Source organism: Erpetoichthys calabaricus, chromosome 14 (assembly GCF_900747795.2).
Source record: "Erpetoichthys calabaricus chromosome 14, fErpCal1.3, whole genome shotgun sequence".
NCBI classification, from domain to species: Eukaryota; Metazoa; Chordata; class Cladistia; order Polypteriformes; family Polypteridae; genus Erpetoichthys; species Erpetoichthys calabaricus.
The window spans coordinates 60,403,124-60,415,504 of NC_041407.2; positions in this window are offsets into that span (position 1 = coordinate 60,403,124).

Genomic DNA, 12,381 nt, shown 5'->3' on the forward strand with positions numbered 1-12,381 from the left:
GGACTTTCAGCTCATCTGATCACATATGCCACACTTGTTCTCTCTAAAATTTCATTTGTAACCTGTTCAGTCACATTTTTAACAACTCCTCCTTTTCCTGTAAATGCTACATGCCACCTTAGACTACACTGACTCAGAGAGTTAGCTGCAAATGTGCCACCTAACCTATCCTGTTCTGTAACCTTGCCTCACTTTTGCCTCATTAACTTCTTTGTAGTTTTATAAGGTAAACATGTTTGTTCTATAAAGATCTTTCTGACAGTACACACAGTTAATATTTGTTACATTCCAGTTCTTTCTGGTTTCTATCAGTGTTGTTTTTATGTGAATTTGCTATATTTGATTATTGTTTTTTTTTATGAATCTGCCTGGCACACAAAACTCAGATTATTGCTTGGCCTCTAGATGTAAACTTCAGTAGTCCATTGAGGCCTATTATCAAAATGAGCCTCTTCTTCTTCTTCTTCATCCTAGCATTGTTCCCTGGTGCGGAGTCCGCTTTTTGGATTGCAGTAAGCCATTTTGTGAGATCAAGTGCATGTATCGGTTGTAGTTGACTGATTTTCATTTCCGCTCTTATCATGTCCTGCCATCCTCATTGGGCATTGGCTAACAACTGGGAAGTGATAGGGGATGTCTGTGACAGTTCCCAGTGCTGCTCATAGGATGTGTCCATACCACTGAAGTGGTATCAAAATGAGCCTCACCCCAAACTTAAGAAGTAGTTTTCAGCCCTTTGCAGGCCTAACAAAAAGTGGTGTTGTGATTAATTTTTTTATTAATTTTTCTAGAGTTTTCAGCATTCAAATTTCCTACTTTGTTCTTTGAGAGATAAAAGAGCTTTCAAACTCCCTCAGCACAACCATATACCTCTTCTTTGGCCTTTCTCTTTTTCTCTTGCCTGGCGGTTCTACGCTCAACATTCTTTTCTTGATGTATCCTTCATCTCCACTCTGCAAGAGCCCAAACCACCTCAATCTATCCCCTCTCACTTCATCACCAAACTGTCGTACCTGTGTTGTTCCTCTGATACACTCATTCCTAATCCTGTCTACCCTCTTTACTCTGAGCAAACATCATAGCATCTTCAACTCTGCCACTTCCAGCTTTGTCTCCTGTTTTTAGTCAGTGCCACTGTCTATAAACCATACAAAATAGCTGGTCTCACTACCTTCCCTTTCACTCTTGCAGGTACTCTTCCATCACAAATCACTCCTGCCAATTTTCTTCACTCAATCCATCCTGTCTGCACTCTCAGTTGCTTTGGACTGTTGGACTGTTAAACTCAATTATTTAAGTTTGTCTACCTTCACCACCTCTGCTCCTTGAAGTCTCACCCTTCCACCACCTTCCCTCTCATTCGCGCACATGTACTCTGTCTTACTCCTACTGACTTTTATTCACCTTCTCTCCAGTGCTTACATTCACCTCTCCAAGTTCATCTTAACCTTCAGTATGTTCTCATTACAAATCGCAATATCATTCACGAACATCGTAGTCCATGGAGATTCCTTTTTGACCTCATCTGTCAACCTGTCCATCACCATTGCAAACTGGAAAGGGCTCAGAGCCAATACTTAATGTAATCCCACTTTCACTTTGAACCAGGCTATCATTTCTACTGCACACCGCACTGCAGTCATACTGTCCTTATACATATCCTGCATCATCCTCACATACTTTTCTGCTAAATCCAATTTCCTCATACAGTACCATAACTCTTCTCTTGACACACTGTCATACGCTTTCTCTAAATCCACAAACATGCAATTCAATTCCTTCTGACCTTCTCTGTACTTTTCCATCAACACTCTTAAAGCAAGCATCACATCTGAAGTACTCTTTCCAGACATGAAACCATATTGCTGCTCAGAGACTGACACCTCTCTTCTCAGCCTAGCATCGATCTCTCTGTCCCATTTCTTCATGGTGAGGCTGATCAACTTTAACTCCTGTAGTTACTGCAGCTCTGCACATCTCCCTTATTCTCGAAAATTGGTACTAATATACTTTTTCTCCACTCCTCAAGCATCTTCTCCTTTTCCATCTCACCTAAACATTTCCATGCCTCCACTGGTATATCATCCAGGCCAACTGCTTTTCCACTTTTCATCCTCTTCACAGCTTCCTTCATTTCAGCCTTGCTGATCCCCGGTACTTTGTGATTTGCTATCTCCACTTCATCCAACCTACACTCTCTCTCATTTTGTCATATTCTTCATATTCATATGTTCTTCAAAGTACTCTTTCCCCCTTTTCAACACACTCTCCCCACTTGTCAGCAAATTTCAATCTGCATCCTTTATCACCCTGGTCTGCAGCACATCCTTCCCTGCTAGGTCCCTCTGTCTAGCTACTTGGTGCAAGTGCTTTTCTCCTTCCTTTGTGTCCAGCTTCTCATATAGCTCGACATACACATTTTCCTTTGCCTTCTCCACCTCTCTCTTCACCTTGCACCTCGTTTGTTTGTACACATGTCATCTTGTAGCGGGGCTACATAGTAGTAATAGTGTTGTCAAAGTTTGTGCTGAGTGCGTTTTGTTGACACCGTCCCATTTGCTGTTTATGTGTGTGTCAGTGAATGTCGTCCCCGTAAATACAGGGGGGACAGACGATGGGAAGAGACCACAGCCCCAAGATGGAAAGCACCTGTTTTCAATCACAATCAGTTACATCCGGCTCTCAACTATTTAAACAATCAGGCGGGAACAGAGAGGGGAGGAGAGGAGAAAGATGCAGATTTCACTTTACAACTACAAATCAAGTTTACCTGCTGTTTTCCACATCGCGCTTTGTATCCAGTTTATTTTCATTCCGCCAGACTTACTTCAATTCCCTCATCGCCAGAGACCCCGGGGTCAGACTACATCATCCACCACATGCCGAGGATTCACGGTGAGGTTGTTCCATTTGTTCCGGGAAATACAAACACATCACATATCTGTTGACCAGTCATCCGCCTTCAGGACAGTTGTATACTCGGACTCAAGTTCACGATCACTCATTCCGTATTCATTCATTGTTGTTATTCGTGTTGTTTGTTATATGTTACAGGGGCAAGGGAGGGTTTGTTATTGTGTATATATATATATATATATATATTGTGACAAATAGAGGCACTGTCGACCCCTTGAACCCTCAGACCAAACGTCAGACACCAGATAAAAAGTCCAATAATTCCATCCATCCATTTTCCAACCCGCTGAATCCGAACACAGGGTCACGGGGGTCTGCCGGAGCCAATCCCAGCCAACACAGGGCACAAGGCAGGAACCAATCCCGGGCAGGGTGTCCTCTATAGTCCTCAACCCGGAAGTGTTTCTCCCTCTTGGTCCACGTGACATGGGACACACATGGGTCAGATAAAAATCCTTTTTCTTCACCCCGGAAGCATGTCATTCCTTGTATCGCTGTGATTAAGATGCACTTCCGGGTTATGGTGCAAATAACAATCCCTGGGCCTCCCTGCAGCGACTCCTGGCAGCCCCCGTGGTATCCAGCAGGGCTGTGCATTAAAAGTCCTGTCCATAATTCCCTGCTGGCATTCGGGGTACCTCTATGCTGCAAGGAGGGCTCCATCTGCCGGCCTGGGGATATTGGCCGGGATAAATAGCCAGCCATATTTCACAATATATACTGTATATGGTGTTGTCACGTTGCTGCTTTGGTGGAGGGATATACATATATATTTTTTCTATGTTGGGAGTGTGCAGTAGTGTTTTGTTTTCCATTTAATATATTTACTTATTTAACATACCTGTTTTTGCGTGCTTGTGAGGGGAAAATTTAATTTGTTAGAGGTACGGCTTGATATAAGATTCATTTCAGTAATTTATCCAGGCCGCAGGTCTTGGTAGTGTAGCTGCCGGCTGGGTAAGGGGTCGGCCGTTACAATCTTTCTGGTTATCCCAATTCTTTTTCGCTAACCTCTTGCTCTTTATGCTTTCATGTACTTACTCATTCCAACACCAAGTCTCTTTGTCTTCCTTCCACTGTCCAGATGTCACACCAAGCACCAAGCTCTCTCCCTTACCGCTTCTGCTGTGGTATTCCAATCATCTATCCTATCTTCACCACCACCTAGCACCTGTTTCACTTCTTCTCTGAATTTCACACAAAGGTCTTCTTCTTTCACCTTCCACCACTTGATCCTTGGTTCGGGTCTCTCTCTCTCTCTTCTTCATTTTCACATCAAAATTCATCCTGCATAACACCAATCGATGCGGTCTAGCTGCACTGTTCCCTGCTACCACCTTACAGTGTCTAATCTCTTTCACTTTGCATCTCGTACATAAGACATAGTCCATCTGTGTGAACCTTCCTACACTCTTAGACGTCACACTGTGTTCCTCCTTCTTAAAATATTTATTCACCACAATCATTTACACCTTTTTTGCAAATTCAACTACCATCTGCCCTTCAACATTTCTCTCCTTAACACCATACCTGTCCATCACTTCCTCAACACAACTCTTTCCTTTGCCAACATGCCCACTTAGGTCTGCTCCTATCACCACTCTTTCTTCATTGGGTATACTCTCCAAAATTTTGTCTAACTCGCTCTAGAGATCTTCTTTCTGTTCCATTTCACAACTCACTTGCAAGGCATATGCTCTGATAACATTTAACATTACCATATCAATTTCCAACTTTATGCTCATCAGTCTGTCAGACATTCTTTTCACTTCCAAAACACTCCTAACATACTCTTCCTTCATTCTCTTCACTGCCACTTTTTTGACAGATTGGGTGCAGCCATTTCCATATACCACACCAAGCCTACGGGCGGCATGGAGGAGCAGTAGTAGTGCTGCTGCCTCGCAGTAAGGAGACCTGGGTTCGCTTCCCGGGTCCTCCCTGCATGGAGTTTGCATGTTCTCCCTGTGCTTGCGTGGGTTTCCTCTGGGTGTTCCGGTTTCCTCCCACAGTCCGAAGACATGCAGGTTAGGTGCATTGGCAATCCTAAATTGTCCCTAGTGTGTGCTTGGTGTGCGTGTGCCCTGCGGTGGCCTGGTGCCCTGCCCGGGGATTTGTTCCTGCCTTGTGCCCTGTGTTGGCTGGGATTGGTTCCAGCAGACCCCCTGGACCCTGTGTTAGGATATAGCAGGTTGGATAATGACACCAAGCCTAGTACCCACTGAAGTGTTGTTTTATTCCTGAAACAGGAATGTCTGTTATTGTCCTTTTGATATTTACACATAAGACCTTTAAACCTTACTTTATCCATCTATTTTCTGAACTTCACAAGTTCCCATCATGTGTAGGGTCTATCTCAGCACTGGAACACAAGGTAAAAAAAACAAATCTGGATAGGTCTTCAGGTAATTGCAGGTGTGAAAGCACACAGCTGTCACTGAGACCCAAACCCCAACACGAACACACAGAGAGTCTCCATCCAAATAATGGATGGTTTTAATATCAAAATATACATTCCTCCTATCAGCACAAGCACAAAAACAGGTCTTTTCACTCTACAAATCTTCTCTCAGTCACCTCTCCTTTCACCACTGCACTGACCTCCTCCAGTCGAGTGTTTCTCCACGTCCGCCCAGCTCAGATTCACCTGGAATGCAGTCCCTGTTATTGAGGACCCGGGAAAACTTCCGGTGCTAGAGCCACTGCCCGAAGGAAGTAATTCTGGGTCGTATGGAAGTCCCATATTTTGGGGAGTTCATCTCCCTGCAGTGCCCATGGACCCTAGCAGGGCTGTGCTGCCAGAATACAACTCCCAGCATTCCCTGCTGGTTCCTGAATGGGTGCCAATACGTAGGGCTGCTGCGATCTAGCACCTGGTGGAAATAAACATTTCCCAGGGACAATCCTTCCATGTCCTCATGTTCTGTTGTGGCCAGGGAAGGTATAAAGTCCATGTCTGGCCGGGATGCCTTTCCATTTAATCAGGGCCTCCCATCCGGGTAAGGGATCTTCTGGACTCCTGGCCGGGTGTTTGTCTATCCTGTGTGCCTTCTACATAGGATACAATGGTAAAATGGCACCTGTATGAGTATAATTGTGGATGTGTGTGTGTGTATATGAGTGGACCCTAAATCCAGAGATGCTTTCTGCCTTGTGGTCAATGATGCCAAGACAGCTTCTGGCCTGTATGACCAATAATTGGATAAATCAAATTGGAAAATGGAATGTTATGTTATATGTTAATCTTACATATCCTTAGACTCCTTTATACCAGACCAGGTAGGGTTACCAGTTGTAGTGGTGGTGCTGCACTGAAGGTAGGGCCAAGTGAGACAGAGCCAAGACATGATGGGTGTGTGGCTGACCACCAGAGATTACCACAGTGCAAAATATGTGACCTGGGATGAACTGTGGTGTGATTCCACAATAAAACACTTTACCTAACAGGCATCATTTGCACTGTGGATGGGTGGGGTGTAGTGAATCTGCTGCGCTGAGGATGTGGGGCTGATTGAGAAATAGAGCTCAACTGACAGTAGCAGGAAGTGCTCTGCTTGCAGTGCTTAGAATCAGTCCCTGCACACATGAACACAAAAGCTACTTCTTTTGCTTACAGCATGGAAAAGGGAGCTTCTTCTAATCCAGATGTTGCTGGTTTGCAGCTGACCACCAGCAATTATCACAGTGCAAAACATAAGAAATGGGAGGCATCGTAGTCTGATGCCATGATAAATCACCAATCAATGTAACCTCCATTTCCTGTGATGTGAAAGGAAACCAAAGCAGATAAAAAGAACCAACAATAAAATCAGCACAATAACAACATGTCGACTCCATGCAGATGACTGACAAGACAGGAGTCAAACCAAACCCAACTAACACAAACAAAGTAAACAATTACAACACTATAATGTACAAACCCACCTTCATCTTTCATACATTTATATTGGCTCTCTATTCAGCAACAGATCATTCTTAAATACAGTTGCTAACTTCTGCTAACTGCATACATGTTCACCTTATTTGGATACAGACAAGTTCTTTGGACCAATACTGTATCTATTTTGACATGCTTGTAACTGCTAATGGACTAAGAGAGAAGGAAATGGAGGACTGTCTTATGCCGACATCACACTGAAAGACTGGAGAGCATGTCACACTTAATGAGTGCAGTAGCCTTGCGGATCTTGTTGCCTTGAGTATATCAGAATACACAAATTATACATAAAATATCCATTTAATGGATTAAATACTTCAAAGAATAAAAATGTCTTACCGCTTAAATCTTTAAAATATGAACTGTGTTTCTTTTATTTTTGTCTGTGTAGAGCAAAGCTGCAGGCAGCCCACAGTGTGTCAAACAAGAACCTTCAGTTTGGTTTACCTCCTTTCCCGTGTCTGCTTTCAGTCATGTTTTAAAAGCTGTTTAAAGCTGGTCTTTTTTTGGTATTTTAATTTCACTTTCACCACACCTTCTCATATTTGCATGTCACTTCTGAAGGGAAAACGGAAACTAACATTTATATTCTCAGGAATCAAAACTGAAATATATAAGTTCTTCTTCTTTTTGTATGTTGTAAATAAGAGAACTTTAGAAGAGACAAAGATTTGTTTATATGGATCAGTAATCCTTACACAAAACTGTTTAATCTCCCTTTATTTCTCTAATAGCAGCTTTTCACACCTACTCACATTTCACACCCTTCATCTTGCCTGGCTTTGTGCCCTCTTTTCTCTTTTTTTTATGCTACCTGTTCTTTCGCCTTCAGTTATACACCAGATGAAGGCTCTGTTATCCTCAATCCTATTCATGTTTTGTTGGCTTAAAAATTGTGGAAGAAAAAACCCCACAATATTTAATTAACAAAAGGAGATCTTTATTAGTATTTGTTGTGGTATAGCGAGTCCGCGGCTTCAAAAAAAAAAGGGGCTGGGTTTTAAATCCGTATAGTCTTGTCGTTCTCTGTGGGCGCGATTTCACGACTGTGGGTAGTTAATGAGGTAGTTGGAGTGAGTCGCACCTGCACGTGTAGGTGCGATTGTTCTCGATTGCCTCATTGGCTTCTTGCGATGTGTGATTAAGGCGCTGCGCCCACGGAGGTGCGCGGACGTATGTGTATATATACAGGTCGACACCAGAGAAAGAGATGGATGGATGGATGGAAGGAAGGAAGGAAAAAAAAAAAAAAAAAAAAAAAAAAAAAAAAAAGAGGAGATTAATGGACAGGAAAGAGCAGTCCTAGCAGGATGATCTGGCCACCTATAGCAGGAGACAGAACGAGCTGGGGCCTCGCGAAGGAGCGTTTAGTCGGTTGCACTCTGGGGGCTAGTTCGCCCCCCTGAAAGTTAGAGTGAGTGGGGTGAGCAGGGCAGGTATCTTCCCGAGGGATCTGAGGAGCGACTACGGGAGTGTGAAGGATGAAGGGAGGAGAACCAACCTCGAACGGTCTGGTAGTGACGTCCGGAAGGAGACCAAGACGGAGGTTGGCCGAAGGAGCTTGTGGCTGTTGGGTCTCCGCAAGTAATGGGTGAGCCAGGGAGAAAGAGAGACGGAGGTGGGCCGGAGAGACTGCATTTTAACTTCTGCATTTTTAACCTCTGATTTTTAAAGGATTTATTTTATTTTTATCCCCACTGGACACTTGTTTTATGGAATATTTATTGAAACCTGATGCACTGTACTTTGGACACTGATTATTGTTTTTAATTAAAGCTACTCCTGCACTTTTTGGAAATATCCCCTGGCTTCATGTGCGATTTGACAGCTCATCTCGGTGACATTACCGATGGTATTGGGTTCAGGGCTCCCATAAGGACGTTGGGAGCATGGAGAGAACCCGCATCGTCACATTTGTGCTGATCCAGAACTTTAACATTAAAGTCCTGAATGCTCAGTTAACACATTGCACACTTTATATAGCTTGAACCCCTTTTCTTAGATATGTCATAAAGCAATCATAAACTGTCTACTTCATATCTATTGAAACAAAGAATTTGGTCATGTCTCTGCCTTTTTGGTGACAGCATTAGCATATTATCAGCTTTATTGCTTAGGCTGTTACTGAAAAGGCAAATAATCTGTCTGTGAACTCCAAGATACAGCATTAACAAGAAGAAGCCATGCTGTATATTATATCTCCTTCAGTGAACACTAATGACCTTCTGTGGAAACATATTATGAGTAGGATATACTTTACAAGTACCTATAAAGATACATATTTGGTTAAAACTGACAAGAAAAGATAGTATGAAACTATTTAACATACATGAAACCAAGTACATTACTTATTGTTAAACAACAAAGTATGTTTTGTTAGTGAAAGGATTTAGAGCTATTAGAGAAGAATACAAACTCAGAATAGAAACATATCTACTATATAATAAAACACTAACGTCTGTGTGTCCAGTCCCTTACAGCAATCTAATTGGGTCAGTTTGGTTTTGATGTGATTAGTCAGCTTGGCTTTGGTGATACAAGTGAAAAAGGAATTGTGAATGTAAGACATGTAAGGAGTAGAAACGGTATAGAGGACAGGCAGAAAGAGTCATCTTCAAAGACAGAAAGTATAACACTGGATAGGAAAAAACAAAGGTGCCTCAAAAATAATGACGGGTCTGAGACGCAGGCTTTATGGGAGCGCACTCAAGAGAGGGGGCACCGGTGAAGAGGCTTTCAGACACGTGAATACAGAGGAAAGGCTCTGAAAATACATGTAGGGCAGGAGATACCAAATATTTTTTAAATTATTCTATTACTTGTCTTTGGCAGGTACCATGGCTAGTATCTACATAAATACAAAAAAAAATTAGCATATACTGTAGTTGATGACATTCTCCCCTTTTAATATTTCAGTCAATCAGTCATTATCCAACCCGCTATATCCTAACTATAGGGACACGGGGGGTCTGCTGGAGCCAATCCCAGCCAACACAGGGTGCAAGACAGGAAACAAACCCCGGGCAGGGCGCCTGCCAACCGCAGGGCACACACATGCACATACCCACACACCAAGCTCACCCTAGGGACAATTTAGGATCGTCAATGCACCTAACCTGCATGTCTTTGGACTGTGGGAGGAAACCGGCACACCCAGAGGAAATCCACACAGACACGGGGAGAACATGCAAACTCCACACAGGGAGGACCCGGGAAGTAAACCCTTACTGCGAGTCAGCACCGGTCCTTTTGATATATGAAAACCAAATTAACTATTGACTAGTAGAAAACTTATAACCAATTCAATAAATATATTAATATTCAATAATATAAATGCATAACCCCACGAACCAAAAGAAGACATAAACCTGTTAACTAATTCTGCTCTGAAAAGAACTCCATCATCTTAACCTCCAGTTCCACCTTCTATATTTTGCATATAAACAATCATATGTGTAATATTGAGAGAAGCATCCAGAATGTACGTATTATATTTTAAACAAATAACAGTACATGTTACTCCTTGAGAGGATACATTCTGCCACATCCACTCCTGAATCCTAAGGACTGCAGGCTCATTTAGCTTGTCTTATGCAGCTGATTAAAATGGCCCTGGATGCCTTGAGTGCCACATTATTGACAGACTTAACTACAGTATTTCGAGATTTCAACAGCAAAATGAATTCCAAAATTAATCAAGGCTTCTGGCCACATGCAAATAGTCACCATAAGATGCAGGAGCTTTAAACACGTCTCAGTCAGTGAGGTCAAATGAATACTGCAGTGCTGAGCTTGCTTCTCCTGACCTTTCTTTCTTTTGTTTGGTGAGAGGTTTAGATCTTTTGAGAAGAGGTTTGTTTGCAGGGAGCAGCAGCAAAGATTAATGTGGTTACACTTTCCTAAATTTGGACATGGTACCTGAATGTGCATATAAACAAGGTCTAGTCTATTTTTTCCTGTGGTTGGTCAATGAACATGCTGATAGAACTAAGACAAGCCTGTTTGAAATTGCCAGCGACAATAAAAAAACATTCAGATGTGTGTTTTGGTGCATGCAGTGGTTCTAAACAGTTAAATGAGTGGTTCTGATAATAGCACTTGTAGACATATAAACAGTGAAAATAATAAGATTAAACTCTCAGCAAGTAATGAGGAACACATTTAATTACTAAAATGTAGCCATTGGGAAAAATACTTTGAAAGTGTTAAAGCAGTTGTGCACAAACCAGCTCTTAGTGTTAGTGAAAAAGTGGCAAACTCACTGAGTTACCTAACCTATACCTAACCCCACTGAACTTTCCATAAAACCATTAGTGAATCTGTTTAATCCAGTTCAAGGGTGGTGGGGGGTCAGCAGAGCATACCACAAAAGCCTTATTTTATCCAAAGTGAGCCAACCTGTATGGTAACGGGAGAGAGTTAGCAAATATGATGGAGAGAAGGAAGGTTGATATATTGTGCATGCAAGAGACTAAATGGAAGGGGAGTAAGGCCAGGTGGATCGGAGGTGGATTCAAATTGTTCTATCATGGTGTGGATGGGAAGAGAAATGGGATAGGGGGTATTCTGAAAGAACAGTATGTCAAGAGTGTTTTGGAGGTGAAAAGAGTGTCAGGCAGAGTGATGATTACGAAGCTGGAAATTGGAGGTGTAATGATGAATGTTGTTAGTGTATATGCCTCACAAGTTGGGTGTGTGATGGATGAGAAAGAAGATTTTTGGAGTGCGTTGGATGAAGTGATGAGTAGTGTAACCAAGGGACAGAAAGTGGTGATTGTTGCAGACTTCAATGGACATGTTGGTGAAGGGAACAGAGGAGACGAGGAGGTGATGGGTAGGTAAGGTGTCAAGAAGAGGAATGAAGAAGGTAAGAGGATAATGGATGTTGCCAAAAGGATGGACATGGCTGTGTTGAATACGTATTTTAAGAAGAGGGAGGAACATAGGGTGACATACAAGAGTGGAGGAAGATGCACACAGGTGGATTACATCCTATGCAGAAGAGTCAATCTAAAGGAAATTGAAGACTGCAAAGTGGTGGCAGGGGAAAGTGCAGTTAAGCAGCATAGGATGGTGGTCTGTAGGATGACGTTGGAAATCAAGAAGAGGAAGAGAGTAAGGGCAGAGCCAAGGATCAAATGGTGGAAGTTGAAAAAGGAAGACTGCAAGGTTGAGTTTAGGGAGAAGGTGAGACAGGCACTGGGTGGCATGGAAGAGTTACCAGACAGCTGGGAAACTACAGCAGATGTAGTAAGGGTGACAGCAAGAAGGGTGCTTGTCGTGACATCTGGACAGAGGAAGGAGGAAAAGGAAACCTGGTGGTGGAATGAGGAAGTACAGAGTATGCAGAGGAAGAGGATGGCAAAGAAGAAGTGGGATAGTCAGAGAGATGCAGAAAGTAGACAAGAGTACAAGGAAATAAGGTGCAATGTGAAGAGAGAGGTGGTGAAGGCTAAAGAAAAGGCGCATGATGAGTTGTATGAGAGGTTGGACACTAAGGAGGGAGAAAAGGACCTGTACCGATTGGC